Source organism: Rattus rattus, chromosome 2 (assembly GCF_011064425.1).
Source record: "Rattus rattus isolate New Zealand chromosome 2, Rrattus_CSIRO_v1, whole genome shotgun sequence".
Classification (NCBI taxonomy): Eukaryota; Metazoa; Chordata; class Mammalia; order Rodentia; family Muridae; genus Rattus; species Rattus rattus.
In genome coordinates, this window is record NC_046155.1 from 137,763,210 (window position 1) to 137,777,405 (window position 14,196).

General features: G+C 36.3%; 1 long non-coding RNA gene across 1 annotated transcript in view; it reads left to right on the forward strand.

Moving 5' to 3' along the window:
* LOC116892020 overlaps window positions 1–14,196 on the forward strand; it is a 51,087-nt gene that overhangs the window by 35,144 nt on the left and 1,747 nt on the right. The gene's annotated exons all lie outside the window — the stretch shown is intronic.

Below are 14,196 nucleotides of genomic sequence, written 5' to 3' on the forward strand. Positions count from 1 at the left end.
ATAATTTTGTGATCATGTTTTTCTCTCACCTCTTCTCAACCTTCTCAATGTCTTAACCCATTTATCTCTTTACCTTCTTTATCTCTTTAGAAAAACAATGAGAAATATAATTCTAAATAGTATAAAATAGGTGGAGAAACAACATAAAAAAGACAAGAGAATTTCATATAGAGGGAAATCACAGAAAGAACACCAATAACAACACAAATTACAGAGGCTGAAATATACAAGCATTTTATGAATAATGTAAAAATAAATTCTGACACAGCAGCATGAGGAAAATATCAATGATACAATGAAATTTGTTTTAACTTGGCTGTCTTCTACTGGCATGGACCCTGCCTTTTTAATGTGGTTTGTATACCCAGTAAGAATTCATGGGAGAAAAGTACTCTTCCTTGTGAGTAGTTGACAAATGAACATATGTTCCTGGTAAGGAAACAGATCATGAATTTTCCTTCTCAGTGTTGTGATCTCATGCGGTTTTGACTTATATAATCCCTCTTAAATAATGCCACTGTCTCTGTGAGGTTATATGTGCCAGTTCTGTTATGTCTTCAAGGCATTGCTTCATTTTGTCTTTGAATCTCATTGACTTCTGTAATATTTTACCCTCCTGTCTTAGTTAGAATTTTACTCCTGTGAACAAACATCATGACCAAGGCAACTCTTATAAGTAGTATATTAAATTGGGGGCTAGGTTCAGTTTTAGATGTTCAGACCATCTTCATTAAGGCGGGGAACATGGCAGCACCCAGCCAGGCATGGCACAGGAGATGATAGCTTCATTTGAAGGCTGGTCGGAGAAAATTGACTTCCAGTTCTCTAGGACTAGGGTATGGAAACCCATGCCCACAGTGATATGTACTCCAACAAGGCCACATATACTAATAGTGCTACTCCTTTTTCCAAGTATATACAAACCATCACTCCTCCTATTTAGCAAATACTGATTTTTTAAAAAAGTAAAATTTGTAATTGACAATAATAGTAGTTTGACCTCTTGCTATTCTGAGCATACATATTTACTTCACACATAAATAAAAACATTTGTTTATACACATACACATACAAACACATGCAAGGACATAATATTCTGATCAAATATAATAACTCATGAATTATATCACTTAGGGAGAACTGCCCAAGAGAGATTGCAAAAACTCAATAGCACACTGTACATGGCAGCACGAGTAAGAATTAGAAGGACCAGAGAAATGGAATGAGACTTTCTTTTGTATAGTCCCAAGAAGCCCCAAGAAGTAGATGCATGCTTAGTCCTGAAGTGCCACTGTCTATTTTATCTATTGTCAGCTGAAGCAAAAGCCCCACTTAAATTACTTTTCCCAATCTCTATCTCATCCCACTTTCCATTTCTGCTTCAACACAAAGGAAGGGGTGATAGCTCCTTGAAATTGTACTTCTCCCAGAATACAATTTTCATTTCTCTTACTTGCTTTGACCTGTCTCTCTTTCTGATGATTCTGCTTTCAGGTATGTCATTCTTAACTCAGTGTTTGATTCTAGTGTTGTCTCAGAAGATGTTTTACTTCATCCTTTAGAAACTGAAGGAAACCAGAGAAAACTTTTTTCTTATACTCACTTGGGGGACCTCCTCTGTTAAGAATCACTATGTCTAAACCACCAACTAAAGAGTAAAAATAGAGGGACCCATGGCTCCCATCACATATGTAGCAGAGGATGGCCTTGTCAGACATCAATGGGAAAATTGGCCCTTGGTCCTCTGAAGGCTGGATGTTCCAGTGTAGGGAAATGCCCGGGTGAGGAGTCAGGGAGCACCCTCATAGAAGCAGGCAGTTGGGGGTAGGATAGGGGTTTGCAGAGAGGAAACCTGGAAAGTGTAAAACATTTGAAATGTAAATAAATGACATATCCAGTAATAAAAAAGGGGTTTCTATAACAGGGGCAGATCTCAACTGACACCATGAGAATCTCTGAGATATTAGAAATGTTCCATTTGACCATACTTTTACCTTACAACCCCTGGATTTCTGAGAGCAAAATTAATAGAACACAGGCATCAGCTTTCTTACCATCATCGTACCTACCATAAAGAATCTTAGTGATTCTACTTTGTCATCCAATTTCATGACCGGTTAATGCTATGTAAAATATGGATTTTTTTCTTTTCCTTTTCTTCCCACTCAAGTTTTTGATGACAGGTGATATGAGAGGCCTATACCTACTTTTGTAGAAAGAACTTCAGCCATCAGAATTTTTCTGTTTATTTGTAATCTTCAATTAGTGATGAGTGTGTCTTCATTAGCATTCTGTTCATGCCAATTTTTCAGTGTGCAAAACAATTTTTATTCATGTGGCTATCTTGTTTTCTGAATTGTTTTGGACTCATAAAAATTTTTCCTATCATTTTATCATACATTATATTGCAGTTATTGTATGTCCAGTGTTATCTTTATTTCCTTCATGTCTTTTTCTTTGTGGAAAAATTGAGGAGGGGAAAATTCAGGATTAGGACAAATTTTCAATAGAGAAACAGTAAAGGCAATTCAAGAACACAAATGTGATGTTGTATTATTTCATCACTTAGAGTTCTCAGAGGAAGAAATTTTCATGTCATAAAATGATGGAGTGATGAATTGACAATAACATCTTGGAAAGCATAGGGAATGATGAGATTGAGGAACATGTAAGGAAAATATACAATAGGGACACAGAGATAAGAAATGCATAGGAGAAAAGACAGTTACATCCTCTTGCTCATAGAAGGGACAGAAATTAGATTATCACAGAGGAGGATCCATTTGAGGGACCACAATAAAAATTACAAGATGACAAATGCACATATAAGTGTATAGCCATTTGGTGATAGTGTGTTTTCTTCAAGCATGCTGTGTAAAGGATTTAGTAATTTTTGATTGTTGTTTTCATTAATTAATGGATTTATTTACTCTATAACCCAGTTACAACCTTCCATTTCTCCTCTTCTCTCAGTTCTATCCTTGCAAAATGATCCACTATTACATCCTCCCCTTCTAGAGAAGGGGAGGCCCCAATAGGGTACCACATTACTCTGCTAATCAAGTCACATCAGGATCAAGCACCCTTCCTCTCACTAAACACAGCCATGTAGTCCAGTTAGGAGAAGAGGATCCAATTGCAGACAACAGCGTCAGTGACAGCCTATGCTCCAGTGGTTAGGGAACCCACATGACGACCAACATGCATATCTGCTATAAATATGTAAGGGAACTAGGTCTTTCCACTTCATGTTGTTTGGTTGGTGGTTCAGTCTCTGTGAACCCCCATGGTCACAGGTTAGTTGTCACTGTAGATCTTCTTGTGGTGTCCTTGACCCATCTGCTCCATTTAATTCTATCCTGCACTCTTTCACGAGAGTCTCTGAGCTCTGCCTCATTTTTGGTTGTGGGTTTCTTCATCTGTTCTATCCACTGATGGATGAAGTATCTTAGATGACAGTAATTCTAGTTTCCTGTTGGCAAGAATAGCAAAGTATCAATAGTGTGTGGGTTTGGTTCTTTCCCGTGGGATGGGTTTCAAGCCGGGCCAGTCATTTTTGGCCATTCCCTCCATCCTTATCAATATTTACATTTCAATGTGTAACAGTAGCAAATTATAGTTATGAGGTAGCAATGAAAATTTATGAGTGATGATTATCACAAAATTGTATTACAGGTCACAGCATAAGAAAGGTTGAGGACCACTGATATCAAGTGTTCTGTTTGGCTAACTGATATTTTACCATAATCATAATTAAGTTTACATTTGCATCATTTAACATAATTTCGCTGAGACAGCCAAGTCACAAAATGTGATGCTGGAATCTTGGTCAGCATAGAGAAGTCAGAGTAGCTGCCACTTATACACATTGCAGTTCTTGTTCCATGGCTGCTGTAGTATCTACTTGGCCTTTTTGCTAGAATACCCAAACTGGGACATTACCTTGTGCTAAGGTCCCACCCCAAACTCCAGTACAGAGGTGAGAAGCACTGTTAGACAAAGGAAAAGTTGGATAACTTCTAGCCATTCTAACCTCTTCCCTTACTATTATTCGGGACAGAAGCTAATGACTTCTGTCAATTATCTTCTCCTGATAACATCAGGAGATTAAGAAAAGAAACAATGAAACTTATTTATTTGTCTCTTTATACTTTGACACTGAGGCCTCTCACTGGCCAGGCCTAGGGCTGTGTTTTTTAACTCTTTGTGAACCAGAGAGAAAAGAAAAGAGAAAAAGAAAGTCTGACTTATATTCAGACAGACAGAAACACACACACACACACATGCACACACACACACACACACACACACACACACACACACACACACAGACACACACACACACAAACACTGGATGTAGTAAAAGGGATATGTCACCACTTTATTATTGTTCTTAATTTTACCCTTTCTTAAAAATTACCCAACTCTAAACCTTTTAAAGCCCCTAAGTTCATAATACGCCGTAAGTTGATCAATTTTTAAGGACTTAGAGCGGAATTGTTTACATGTCTTTCCATTAAGACTAATACCTGACTAAGCATTCATTATATATTTTCTGGATCAAAACTTTATTGTAAGTTTAAAGCAATAGTTTTTATGTCACAAATTAGCATATTTTTGTCAATATACAAATCAGCTGAAAACAAAGTGATACTGAATTTGCCTTAAATTCAAGGGTGTAGGGCAAGGTTTGAAATTAGAGTAGACACTACTTGATTGTGTTAGTATGAAAAATGCTGTCTCTGTTTAGGAAACCTCCCTTAATTTATGGGGGATGAAAATTGACTCCCTTTAGAAGTTTTATAAATTATCATAAGGACTGAATTCTTGACATTAATTCTTCCTTAAGTCTAATTTGAAGATAAAAATAGGCGTAAATATGTTTCTTTAAATGGTATCACCAATGTCATTTGCACATTCATGGTTAGGAAAATGTAAAACTGAGCCATTTTAGAAAAAACTCACTTGTTGGTGGGTCCCATTTCCTATGACTCAAACCTTAGCTGTATTGACATTCATGGAGAGTCATGTTGCAGCATGGCCAGAATATAATATACACATATTGCACTCTCAGTGGCAGCAGCTCTGACCTCAAGAGGATTTTTCCACACATATGCAGCTTTGTTATTTCAAACTACCTCATTCCATTTTTTCTCTAAAATATTTTTGCTAGACCCTTTGCAAGGCCACAAGCCCTACATGTCTCCAAGATGATTGAAAATAAGGGAAGAAATATCAAGATATTATATGTAGCACCAGATGATGTGGCTCAATGTAGACAGCTTCTCTGACTGTATAAGACTGAGTTCTCTTTGTATCACAGTCAGATTATTGGGAAAATAAATTTACATATTCTAAAGGAAATACAAAGGTAACTGCAGATACAGGACTCTATCTCTAAGATTGCTAAAATTTGTAAGTTCATGATAATTTTTAGCATCCAAGAGCCAGGGGCTAGGCCATCTGTTGCCAGTAACACAGGGAAGCAAACACATATAGCATACTCATTTAGGACGTTGGAAATATTATGACACCATTGGGTTTTAGTCCCCAATTTTTTGGCTAGCACGTGTAATCTTGTATTTATTTACTTAAAGAAGATAGATTGTCCTTTCTACTCCTTCTGCTTCCTTTGGGCTTTCCCACAATATTCACTAGAGACACCAAACTGTTTATTCACTTTACAATTGCTCTGTCAAAATGAAGCTGACTGTTGCATAACTTCCAGAAATTTTTGAATATATGGTAAGTTTTATTGGTTGCTTATAGATTGTGAAATAATTGCAAAATGTAGGCGTCAGACAGAGCATTTACTCTAGAGCAATGTTTGAACTATGGATCTTATGTAGGAATGACAAGGTTAGGAAATCTTTAAGGTTACAGGTAATAATGCATCACATAGATAAGAGACCACAATCTGAAAAAGCCAATGTTCTTCACAGTACATGAGGAGAAAGAATAAATCATAAGTACGAATGCCCAAGTCAATAAAATTTACTTAAAATTCTCCAAAGTTTTGACCAACCATATGTAGAAAATCTATCAACAAATTTAATGTGCTATGGAATGGAAGTCATTATGAAAGGCTCTCGTACTGTATTGTGTGCATAGACATTTTATATAGCTGATCCACAGGCCTTACATACATAAAAAAGTTATCTGGCATTTAGAATCAAGTAGCCTATAGTAGAAAAAAGGAAACAGTTCCAGAGCATCCCTCAGAATAATAAGTTTGACTACTTTACCAAAGATTAGTAGAGATTAGTGACTCAAGAATTCGCATCATTATTCTCCCCACCCTCTGTATAAAATTTATATTCTATGTAAATGACATAGTACTAATCTTTGAGTGTTTTGAAGATGTAGAGATTCATTTAAGGGAAAATTGAGTATACCTGAATAGCCAAGAATAGATAATATTTCACAAAAGGTGCAAGGACCCTTTTTATAGATGTCCTCAAAGTATATGATTGATGAAAATGCAAGTGTTACCCCTGAAGGTTGGGAAAGCTTGCTGTAAATTTCAATTCTGTAAATCTTAGAATGGTAGAAAGGGATAAAATGAAATGGTCCTTGAAGCCTTAGCATTGTTAATTGGGTATTCATGATGTGACATTCATTTGTCCTGCCATTAGTTATTGTTGAAGAGTCCTTAGAGGCCTCTAAAACAAGGACTAAAAAATACTAAATAAATATTTCTGCAACAGGTGTTATTTGCATTCCAGGATAGAAAAATAAAGTTCAATTGATAAGGATACTCATTGCTTTTCCTGTGGATGTTAGGTATAATGAAATTGAATATACATAGGACTATTTGCTTCCTTGGTCTCTGCTAGTTCAGGTATATTTGTATCTGGAATACAGTTCTTCCATAGAGTCAGTAACCACCTATAAGTCTGTTAATCCTACCTGTGAATCCAAGTAGATCAATGAAGCTTTAAGTTTAAAGTGTGATGTTGACATCCTATTTATGAGCAAATTCTCCAAAGTGTTTTGTTATCTCCACATAGTCTAGTTGTGATTATCTATGTTAATATTGATTCTGATTTAGTGCAAGAAGAATCTTTGATGACAAGTGTTGAAAAGTGCACTGATCTTTGATGTTTATTACACTGCTGAATTCCTTTAGCAAAGTAGTAGTAATATGTTTTCCTTTACACCTATGAGCCATGTAGACTCAGGCTCTTTTGTATTATCTTTTTCATATATGGGCTACATTCTATACAGTAGGCATTGAATCCTATGAAAAAAAAAAGTGATTGTTAAATTAGGACACATATGTGATGCTTTTACTCCATTTATCTTATTAGCAGATTCCTATTGTAGATTTCAGAGTTTGTATCTTGGGGGTACTGAGGAGTTCTTTACACTTTCAGTAATATGTAGAATACCTTCCAACTGCAGGATTTCTAGTTATTAGGACAGAACCATCTAGTTGGGCACCATCTGATTTTTTCATGTTTGATGTCATAAACAAACAGTATTTCCAGTAATAGGGTGTAACCATCAGGTTGTAGAAATTAGACAACCTCTGGGGAGGTAGAATATGATTATTAGGCCAACTATGACCACATTGTTGAATGACACCATGTATTTGTACATGTACCACATGTATATATGAATGTCCCATGTGATTATTAGTTTTATGTTATACACAGAGAGATACACACAGACACACACACCACACACACACACACACGCACACACACACACACACACAGAGACACACACACACACACACACTATGTGAAAATACCTGGAACAGTGCAAACGTGGTCCACTACCAATATATATAGTGATTATGTGTTCTGGAAAGGAATGGAGAAGTGCCAATTATAAAAACCATGTGGTTACTAATTTTATGTTACATCTATGATCATAATCACATTATATATTGTTAGTTGGTAATATTTTACTTGTTTCCCATAATTTCTTTCATTGACCATGGGATACATCCATTTTCCCCATAGGAAAACCAGAAGTCTCAACTATCCTGGACTCCTGAGATCTCTCAGACATTGAGCCCAACTGGCAGCATAGAAGAATTGGTGGAAGGACAGTGACACATATACAGCAGAGGACTGCCTGGTCTGGTCTCAGTGAGAGAATCCTTGCCTAACGCTCTAGAGACTTGAGGACCCAGGGAGTGGGGAGGCCTGGTGGGTGAGCATGGGAAAATCCTCTTGGAGGCAGGATGGGAGGAGGTATTGTAGGAGGAACTTTGGGAGGTCAGCCCAGTAAGTAGGTAACGACTGAAATGTAAAAAATGTAAAAGCAGAAGATTATAAAAAAAATCTATGTAATGTTTTTGCTTGAATATAGGTCACTGTCTTTGAATAACTGTCCGTTGCATTTGGTGGCCAGATGATGGTGTCAGATCCCCTGGAACTGGAATTACTGACATTTGTGAGTTGCCATGTGTGTTCAGGAGAGTGAACCTGGTTTCTCTGGAAGAACAGACAGTCCTCTTTATTACTGAGCCATACCTCCATTCCCTCTTCCTAATTCTGTTTTTAATTCTTCCCTCATATTATATCCCCAAAACAGAGCTTTCATCTCTCCTCTCCTCAGGGTCAGTCTTCCCCACCTGTCCTCTCCCCCCAAGACCTTTCCTGTATTATTGTCATGTGTGTCTCTAATGTAGAATCTTGATTGTGGGGTTTTGTTATTTGGTTACACTGTCATTGCTAAAAAGATTTGTCGTAAGATTTAAATTTGTGGTTTTTTTTTAAACAATTGTAAAGGAAATTTATTGTGTTTCCAAAATATTGTCAATATCAAAATGTGAACATTCTCTATGTTTATTTCGTGGTTCAGTGGTAGCTCTCAACATGGCAGAATCTGAAATCAACTTGGAGGCAAGTCCTTCGAATATCTGTGAGGGGTCATCTTGGTCATTTGAAGAACCATCTTAATCGTAACTAAGAACATCCCCTGAGTGGAAAATCCTGTATTGTATAAAATGATGAAGGCAGGGTGAGTACTTGCATGAAGTTGAATGAATTAGTATTTATTACTCTCTGCTTTTTATATTGAGAATATATTTTATCACCACTTCCCCTCTCCTAATACCTTACCTTCCCCGTGTCTCAACCCGTTCAACTCTATACATTCTTTCTCTCTTTAAAAAATGTGGACAAGCTCCCTGCTTTTAAGTTATGAATGTAATGTGATCAGTTATGTTACACATGCTGCCACTGTGACTTTCCAATGATGGAACTGAAACTGCAAGTCAAAATAAATTTTCTGCATTTTTTTCCTAGAGAAATGGCTTCAATTCAACAAGAAATTAATCCCACAGACCATCATAAGCGTGCAAAGGTGACCTGACCATCTGAGCCTTCAGGAAGACATCCTTCATGGATCTCAATTTGGATTTCTGAACAGAGAAACAGGTCATTGGTAGATAAGTTAAACTTTCAGAATCAGTTATTTCTATTTAGTGTACTCAGCCTTGTGAGTTTGTATGGAAATATGGGGAGCATTAGTAGAGTTGGGAGGCAGAGGGAGGGTAGACATGATGTAAATTAAATACCCTACATGAAATTCTAAAAGAATCCTGGAATGCATCATAAAGTTTCAGAATACTGTTTACACAGACTTCAGTGTACATTTTCTTGAAACTTGATATTTTGAACTTATTTTGCACAATTCCTGTTTTAAAAGGTACTCCACAAATTTAAATCCCCACTTTGTTGTATGTCCCTTAGAGTTCTGCAGTCTGTCTCCACACTATTAAGTTTGTGCACTGCTAGGACTAATAGCATTGATATATATTTATTTTCTCTTTGTTTCCTGTGAAAACTACATTGTAGACAAGTCTTTTCAGGGAATCATTTATGCAGGAATGATACTCTTCTTTTAATGTTACAGTGAAAACAGTTACTATATTTGTGGCATGGTAGTATTTTCTTATCGTCTATGTGATTTCAAATGGGCTATTTCATTCATTGTGATGTTATTTTACTCAGGCTGTACTCAGGTTTTTCTGTTATTATTCATGTTGTTTTTGTTTCCTTTTTCATTTTGTGGTGGATGCTACTTTAGGTGTCATCAATTACTGGTACTTGTAATGCACAGCATTGCCATGAAGAAAACGGAATTAGCACAGTAAGTGTATACAGAGGCAAAGAAACTGAATATAACCCACCGCGTTAGTGGTGGGTGTAGGCTAATTATCCCTATGCTAGAGATTTTCTACCCATGCTTTTTCCAATTGGTAAACCTTGCTACACCAAAATTAAACTCTGCATTTGGTTAATTGCCCCTTTTAGAGACTATAAGTCATATTTCAAAAAAATGTTTAACATTATTTGCAATATATTTTTTCTAATATTTATGTTTTTTTCTATAATTATGAAGATTATTGCTTTAATTGAAAACATTTTTATAAAATATATTCCAATCACAGCTTCTCCTCCCCCAAATGACCTACCTTCATGCCCCCCTCTTTCTCCCTCTCTCTTGAAAACACACACTGACATTAACACTAACAATGACATTCATTAAAACACAGAGCAACACACACACACACACACACACACACACACACACACAGAGAGAGAGAGAGAGAGAGAGAGAGAGAGATTGAAAGTCAGAGACACAGAGAGACACAGAGACAGAGGGAACGAGAACAGAATCAGAGACAGAGACAGAGAGAATGAGCGAATAAAATACATAAAACAGAAGTGGTGTATACATTTAATCGCAGCACTCTGGAGGCAGAGGCAGGCAGATAACATGAGTTCGAGGCCAGACTGCACAGTGAGTTTTTTCAGGAGAGCAAGAATACAATGAGGAACCCAGGCCAAAAAACTCCCAAGAGAAAGAATTGCATAAAACACAAAATTAGAAGCAAAAACCAGTAATACAACAAAATGGTGAAATAAAGCAATATGAGACAAAAGTCTACAAGATACCATTGAGCTTACTTTGTGTTGGGCAGATAATTCGGGCCATGAGGCCAACCTTCAAATGTAATCAGTATATTCATTCATATATTTTTTCCTTTACACGTGGTTATCAGTTGGAGGTAGCCTTTTAGTTGGTGATGGGAACCCGTTCATGTGTTCACTTCCCCCTTTCAGTGCTAAGATCTTATCTAGCTTGAATCGCAGCAGCTGGCCACATTCCCACAATTATAGTGACTTCATATGTGTATCACCACTCCTGTGTCTAAAAGATAGTGTTCCCATGGGAGTTATCCATCATCTTTGGCTCTTATACTCTTTTTTCCTCCTCTTCCACCTAGCATCAAACCCTGAATAGAGACCTGAAAGACATATCATTTATGAATGAGTGTTCCAAGCCTCTCATTCTTTGTACACTGTCTACTATCGGCCTTTATTTTCAGTACCTATACATACACATATATATACACATACACATATACATATATAGACAATAAGTATACATACATAAATGAAATGTATATATATGTACAGTACATTACATATAATGTATGTGTATAATAGCGTATATTATATTGTAATACATAATTCGTAACATTATATATTATGTTTATAAAATTTTATATTTATACTTTATATTATATATAATATATTAAGCGTGTTTATGTATGTGTGTGTTTGTCTTAGAGAAATAAACTTTTTATGAGATATTTGGGAAAGATTTCCCAAACTATTTCTATGTTTATAGGTAGGATTATCATTGCTTTATTTTTAAAATTCATTACTATCTGGGTGACTTAATATCTGTATAGTATACTGATAATCATGCTTATGGAATTTTATTTGTATAACTAATATTTGGGTAATTTTTAAAAAATGAAAGCATTTAGGGAACCTCAATATTTTTCTCTGTTTTCTTGAAGAGGATCCTATAATTCTTATCCAGTATTGTAGTAAGTTGTTCTTTACATTAACTCTTTATACATTTTAAATCTATATATTTGTCTCATGTTTTCCTCTTCGTGGTATATAATCATTTTTAATTTGGGCAGATCTGCGTTGTATTATCACACACACACACACACACACACAAACACACACAGGTTCAATTCATTGTTTTTCATATCGTATATTTAGAGTATATTATTCCTCTCTTCCAACTACTCCCAACTCCTTCCTGCTTTCCTCTTCACCAAATTTCATGTTCTTTCTCTCTCTCCTAATGCACCAAAATCAAACAAAAAATAAAATCAAACAAAACAATGATAAAACCTATCAATAATACAAACCAATACCAAAATTAAATGAAACTAAAAAACAAAGCGAAGAAGAAACAAAAAGCCCCCTCCTGAACCTGAAAGAGTATATGTGTAACCATTTTGTGTTTTCTAGTTACTTTCTGACATATAGTTTGCCCTTGAATTTTTTTATATAATCAATGACACATGTTGGAGAAAAAAAAAAAACTGGCTTTCTTTTTTCCAGTAGGTATCAACTGCACATAGCTTCTAATTAGAAGCAAAACTCCATTTCCGTTTCTCCTGTTTACCTCTGAGTCTTTTGTTCAGTTTGAACTCAGAAATCTTGTGTATGCTTGAATAATCGCTGTGAGTGCAAATGTTTCTAGGTCCTGTTGTACATGGAAGAGTCTTTTTCTTGAGAGTCATCTATCATCTCTTGCTCCTAAAGACTTTCTAATTTCTCTTCCCCATAGATTTGTGAGGCTTCCGGGGAAAGGTTCGATGAAGAAATCTTACTCAGGACAAGTGCTCCAAAGTCTCTCACTGTCTGTGCAATATCCAGTTGTCATTCTCCAGGCTAGTTCCCGTCTACTACAGGAAGAAGCTCCTCTGATGTGAGTTAAGTAATGCACTGGTCTATGGATATAACTATGTAATTAGTAGTCACTTCATTGTAATGTGACATTTGCAGAATTATAGTGGTTTTCTGGTAGGCCCATTTTTGTGTTCTTGAGCACATTAACAGTGTTTTGTATGAGTCTTGATTTTAATGTATTGGGCCATAAATCTAATAAAAAATAGGCGATTACCTCAGTAAAATTTGTGCCACAATTATAGCAGTATATTCTGTAGGCATGTCAATATTGTGGGTTACAGGGTTTGTAGCTGAGAGATAATGATTATTTTTCCCCCAGGAGCATGCAGAGTACCTTCCAACTCCATGACCATTACATGTGCAGCTTCAAGTTTTGTATCTGCACAATTTCTCCATGGTTGATTACATAAGTAAGTGATGCCTTTCTTTAACATTAGGGCATTATCTTCAGGTTGTAGAGAGTAACTATTGCCTTGTCAATATCTTGTCTGGGATCTTCTGTGGGACGCCATTGACTAAAACTCCACCAAACAGTCCATTCCTAACACTGGACAGATTATTTTTTGGCATAGTAAATCCAGTTAAGGTAATGGTTCCTCTAGTCTGTGATGCCTATGTTTAAATTCCTTTCATATGTATGAAATGTCTACAAGTTTTTTGAAATATTCATACATAAGTATTGTATTTAGATAATGTCCATTCTCCTTTTTACACCACTGCCTCCTCACATGTATGTTTAATTATCTGTCAAATCATGAATTTTTCTATTAATTATTATTGTTGAGCACCTATTATTATTTATTTCTAAATAATAATTCCTCTCCTACCAGTTCCACCCATACAGATTCCTTCTGATGATACCGCCCTCCTTCTCAGAAGAAGAGATGCCCCTCTTGGGTAATTCCTGACCCTGGAACATCCAGTTGCAGCTGAACTAAGCATGTTCCCTCCCACTGATGCCCAATTAGGGAGTCCAGTAAGGGGAAGGGCATAAAATGGCAGGTAACAAAGCAGAGACATCCCCTGCTCTTATTGATAGGGGATCCCTATAAAGACTTAGGCACACATATGGTACAAAGGTGTTGGAGTTCTAGTTGCAGAACCTACAACTCATTGGTTGGTTGTTCAGTCTTGGTGCGCCCCAGGGTCGAGGTTAGTTGACTATGTAGGTCATTTTGTGTTGTCCTTGACCTCTGTGAGAGGCATAATTATTTAATAGCTTAAAATACCTAGTTGGAATATTGTCTCAGGTGGCAGTGAGCACAGTGAGAACATCCACTCTAGAGGCAACTTCGTTGACACAACTTGCATTAATGGGTAGTTTAAAGTCTATTTAATTATTTTTAAAGTGTTTAGGTACTATAGGGTAAAGGTACATCACTGAAAGGGGCCAGGTGCTGGGTATGTCTCATTATAATCAGTAATTCTAAATATTTGGTGGATATCATTT